The sequence below is a fragment of the Cryptomeria japonica genome, chromosome 6, assembly GCF_030272615.1.
Source record: "Cryptomeria japonica chromosome 6, Sugi_1.0, whole genome shotgun sequence".
NCBI classification, from domain to species: domain Eukaryota; kingdom Viridiplantae; phylum Streptophyta; class Pinopsida; order Cupressales; family Cupressaceae; genus Cryptomeria; species Cryptomeria japonica.
Genome location: NC_081410.1, coordinates 623,404,763 through 623,410,584, shown reverse-complemented (window position 1 = coordinate 623,410,584; position 5,822 = coordinate 623,404,763). Strand labels below are relative to the sequence as shown.

The following is a 5,822-nucleotide window of genomic DNA, read 5'->3' as shown; positions in this document are numbered from 1 at the left end:
TCACAAAAACGTAAAACAAAATTCTTTTTATCCTCCAATTGCAATGATTCTCTACTCTAAGTGGAGATGTTGCTCCACACTGGCATGGTATTCATTTTTTATCCTCATAGAAATTTATGAAGTAAAGAAAAGAGTTTGTTTTGTTCTTTTTAGAAGCACCAAGATAAAAGTTTTCTACTCTAACCCTACAGATGAAAATGGCATTAGTGGACACATGGTGGGCTATCCAACCTATCTTTCCCTCAGTTACAAAGCTTTGTCTTTTTACAATTAGAGAGTAATTCTAACAAAAATAAAAAAATATGAAAGACAGAATGAAGAAAAATTCAAATGACAATTGTGAATTAACTACTAATCAATTTCAAACTACTAACTGATCAAGTGCAAATTACTATAACATCAAGTGCGAACTAATCTCTGAGCAATTGTGAATTATTAATATGTCAATTGCAAATCAGTTAACAGGAATAATTTGGAATTTAATTTAGACAGAAATATAAGACAGAAAAGAAGGATTTTTGGTTTTTTGAGTCTTTGCTTCTGATCATGTGAGCTTATACTGTTGCAGCATCGTAAATCTTGGACCCTTTGAAGACTTTGTACGTGATCGGTTATTGTAAAGTTGTATCTTGTTGTCGTTGGGTTTCTTCGATTTTCCTTTCAGCCTTAATGATCCTATTGTATGCTTTAAGCTTCCTCTTGTGTTGTCTCCTCCTTCTTGCACCTAAAATCTTGAATGCAACCCTTACTGTCATCAGATTAGACACATCTCATGCAAAAAAATGATTTTTTTCAGAATTAGAAAATATTTTTGGGTTAGGTGAACGAAACCAATTAACTTAGAAATGACAAACAAAATTTCAATTTTGACCCCTTTTGGCAATTGCGGATTAGTTTTAGCAATTGCGAGATATTATGAAAGCAATTGCGAAGGAATATGACATCAATTGTGAATTGATATTTGCAATTGCAATTTTTTGCATTGTCAATTGCGAACCTACAATTTTTGGGTTTGTACGGACTTGCAAAAAAAAACCAAGAATGAAGGTTATATATGTTTGTTCACATCGGGTTAGCCATTGTTTTCATGCCTGAATGTCATATGTATTAAGCTAATTAGCAAATAAGAATGAATCACCAATTTTCAACTAATTAACAAACATCAAACATAATCAATGAAAATCAATACAAAATGAGAAATGAATTCAAATAAAGACTCCCTCATCCTGCATCTTTGCTTCCATTGTGCTTCTCTGAATTGTGCTTGTAGGTGGCTCTCAGGTGTTGCACTAGGATTCCTGTATAGATTAGACAATTGTTTGAAGACTATGATACTAGATTGAATTGAGAAAAGAGGTTGAATTTATAGATTTTCAACACAGAAGGGGTGAGGATTTGAACTCAAGTGTTGATTGATAGTCAACTAAAATTGATTGATCAGTGAACTCAATAGATTGATCTGTTAACTCATTTGATTGGGGAGTCAACTAAATAGATTGGCTAGTGAATTGAATATATTAGCCAATTGACTGAGTTGATTGAGAGATGATTGAATTGACTGAGAGATAATTGGTTAGTCAGAAAAAAGTGATTGAAGGAGATTGAAGAGTTAACTAATTTAACTGATTGGTTTAACTAATTTGATCAACTAGTTATGGTTTTCAACATGTGTTGTAGGAGATTGACTTGAAATTCAATTTCATTTTGATTTGCATTTGAATTTGGGTTTTCGAATGCTGAAATACACGAGATTAATTGAAATTCACATTTGGTGAAATGTTAATTTGATGAAATGAAATTAATTGGAATTAGGTGAAATTCGAATTTGGGAAAAGATGAAATGAAATTAGATGAAATTAATTGGAATTAGAATTTGGGGATTTGGAGGAATAATTAATTAATAATTTAAATGAAATTATTTAAACATTATAAATGAGCTTAATTAAATAATAAAGATTATTTAACTAAGGAGTAAATCGCAATTAAAATTAAATAATTAATATTTGAGATGGGTTTGAATGACGAAATGATTAAAGAATGAAAATTGGATAATTAGTAATGTAGAATTTGATGATTTGAAGTAGTAAATTATCTTAATGAAATAATAAAAGAATTACTTAATTAAATAGACGAACAATTAGTATGCGATCAATGAGACATTTGTAGGTGTCTACAACAGTATCGCTTGGATAGTGGTTTCTTGCAGGCGGAAGGGGAAGTCTTCTCCCCTCCCCCAAACCCCCCTTTGTCTAGGTTTGGGTGTCTCTCCCCTTCCTTGATTGGGGTTTTGGGTGTTTTTCAGTTTGACAGGGTTTTCTTTGGCCTGTCTAATTGTGTTTTGTTTCTTACTGCATTCGGGATGTTGTTTTAGATGCCAACATCATGTATTTTGGCGTTGTTTGTGTGTTGTAGATAGTCTTTGACTATGCTAAGGGTCGGCGCCTTGGTTAACGTTGCTTTACTAATCAAAAACAAATAAACTTTAAGTTTCCACAATCCATAAGTTAGCTTCTGGATTAGATTGTGTGAAGTTTTTTGACATCACTAATTTAATCCAGAAGCTTTGATTCCTAAATAATGGACATTTTTCCTAACTATGCAAGTGCTAGGGACAATAATCAACCCATTGGTATTAAAATATCATAAGTTATATGCATCATAGTCATCAATATTTAATAAATTGTTGATATTCAAATGCATCTCTCTTAATCAAATTTGTGGCAACCTTATATCAACAATAAACTAGAAAAATATGTGATTAATATGAGCAATGATCACCAATAATATCAAATATATTTGTAATTGGTAAAATCTATAATTTAAAAGGGTGATTCTTTAATTACAAACTAAAGATTAATCATATTTACACAATGGTGATCTCCATGTGAAATCACTCTAAGAAATTATGGATTTTTGTCTTCTAACTCTAGACCCAAAGGATTTTTGTCTTTAGATTAATTGAACCAAAGTTCCATAATCCACAAAGAGAAAATTAGACAATTGAATGGTTGATCAATTGTACCTCCTTCCTCCTTGACCTCTCTTAAATAAAACTTTCATCCAAAGATGTGTCAAGCTACAAATGTCCTTGATTGATATAAACTTCAATTCTAACTTTATTTTGTAATATTGTTTAATCTTTCTATTATAATATTTTTTAATTTTTAATATTATTTTTTATTTTATTCTATATTCGTATTTATTTATTTTATAATATAATTGGTTGTGTTATAGAATATATTTGTTGTTTCAAATTTCTACAACTGACATGGTTCTTGCAACAAACACAAAGTATGTAGATCTAATGTTTGAAAAGGGGACATGACGTATTGGAGGTAAGACAATGGAATAGGATGGGGCTTAAAGGTTTACGGGATACGAGTTGGGTAAATAAAATATTAAAATTTAAATTTATCCTTTTGTGCTTTTGGTTTTTATAAAGTCACATGAAGCAATCAGATATGTTAAAAAGACAAAAATGGTATGTACACCTTGTATGCTAAAAACAAGTCACATGAAGCAATTGCGATTATAAAAATATTTTGTCTTCAATGGACCTAACAATGTATCTATACACCATATACAAAAGACGAAATGGTATGTACACCTTGTAGGACCATATATGAAATAAATTGAAAGGAAACTATTTATGACCATCCACCTGAAACAACTCAATTATCAAAATTCTCTCACTTGTCTTTATCATTTTTTAGCATTTTAAATATATTTTTTAATATTTCTAACAACATATTGTAAAAATTAATAGATTTTTTATGTAAAAAATTACAACACATAACATTCCAATAAAAAGAAAATTATACAGAAAAACGGTGATATACATTAATCAAGATGGTTAAGAAATTGGAAAACCTCTTGATATTGAAATGAAACCAACTGATAACATCCCTACTCCTAAACTTGATCTTTACACAATATTCTCAACCCATTGTTAGGTTGATAACATCCCTACTCCTAAATTTCTGGTGAAATAATTCTAATTCAGTGAAAACCCAACATAAAACTTCTGTGATATTGCAGAAAAACTCCACTGTTCACAGTGATATATTCCTCAATCCTTATATAGATGAGTCCCTGTCAATAGACACATCAAAAACTGTTGCAATCTTGTAAATTACTGATGGCTTAAACAAAAACTTGAGGTAACTTACAGCATCACTTGTATGCTTTTTGTGTTCATTTCCTCAATAAACTCCATTATTCAAGTTGTTCAATCTATTTTAGACAACAAAAAGAAAGATTAATGACTATTAGTTATCAAGTTTCATAAAATTGAACAAAAAGTTTCTGGGAAAACCTGTTTATGCTATGTTTTTTATTGAAAAAAATCTAAAAAATTTGCATAAAATACCTGTAACAACGTTGAAACCTTGCAGGTCCTTGCTGTCCCCTTTGAAGCTTGTGACCCATTTCTTTGTTGCATATTTCTTCTTGTTATTCTTGATGTAAAAGATTTTGGAATCTTTTCGAAATTAATTTCAATCAAAAATGTTTATCTTAATCAAAATAACATTGAAATCAATTTCACGTGCCTTGTTGTCATTCTTGATGTAAAAGATTTTAGTCTTTTCGAACCCATTTCTGATTAACAACTCCAATCAAAAACATTTATCTTAATCAAAACAACGCTGCAATCAATTTTTTAATTAAAAATAAATATTATTTGATCGACTGAATCCAAACATCAGAAAATTTCAGGTGGGCAAAAGTCCTTTCTTCAAAACCATCAACACAGATTTGATTCGAGACAGATAGAGAAATGGAATGAAGAAAACAAAAACAAAACCATACCCTTTTTCAAGGTCAGATTCCACCAGAATATCATATCAAAAAGGCTTTTCTTCCCATTTGATTGTAAGCTCCACTTCAGCCTTTTCAGTAATCAAACACATTATCAAGTGCAGCATTGACGACTAAATGTAAGAGAATTATAAGCTAACAACATCAATACACTGAAATCATCAACGCTGCACTCAATGATGCATTTGCTATTCCAAACTTGTGGGAAACATTTGTGTGAGATGTTCAAAAGCATAGGAGAAAAGTTTGGTATTTATAAATGAAGAGAAAATGTTTTGGTTTGAGTGGGTAAACGATGAGTTTGTGTAATACAGAAGAAAAAGTAGAGAGTATGGGAGGAAGGTGGGGGTTGGTGAAGGTCATTGCAGATGGCAGTACAGAGTTTAAAATGAGCTTTGTTTACTCCGTTGAACAGGAGGGGGGTTTAGTTTCTGATTTTCATTTTCCCTTAGTCAAATAAGGGAGAGGGTCGGATGGTGGTGAGGGTTATGTAGTGTGAAACGTCCACATCAGTAGAGGACATGTCGTTCAAAACTTAAGATGTCACGTTGTAGAATATTCAATTGACTACTCAAGAAAAAACTTCAAAATATTTCTCTTGGTTCAAGTGGAGAAGGTAGCTTATGCAAGTTCAAGTTTTTCCTAATTATTACATGTACTATATAAAGCATAACCAAAAAACTTATCTTTCCACTTGCTTTGGTTCAATATAAAAAAATAAAATTCTCTTTCTAAGATTGAAAATGAAGAATGAAGTGGACAATTGAGTAGGTGAAATGGGAAGTATGGTGGGTAGGACAATGGGCCGCCCTATCATAACAATGCCCCCTAACTTACACCCACGTCAATTATATATATGGAGTAAATATTATTAAGCTTGTATATCTAAGTTTAAGGTGAAAGATTTTAAGAGCTTTGATTTCATCTAATTATTATTGATTTTTGTAATTTGTAATATTAGGAACATAAATCATCATTTATTTAGAGTATCTTTATGAGTCATT

The 5,822-nt window shown here is 30.9% G+C and overlaps 1 long non-coding RNA gene across 1 annotated transcript; it reads right to left on the bottom strand.

The window, feature by feature from the left end:
- Positions 1-3,802: 3,802 nt before the first annotated feature.
- On the bottom strand, positions 3,803-5,011 carry LOC131048639 (uncharacterized). Its single transcript, XR_009106484.2, has 3 exons — positions 4,810-5,011; positions 4,370-4,599; positions 3,803-4,233 (listed from the first exon to the last, which is right to left on the bottom strand). It is a non-coding gene; the product is annotated as an uncharacterized LOC131048639 (long non-coding RNA).
- Positions 5,012-5,822: the final 811 nt, after the last annotated feature.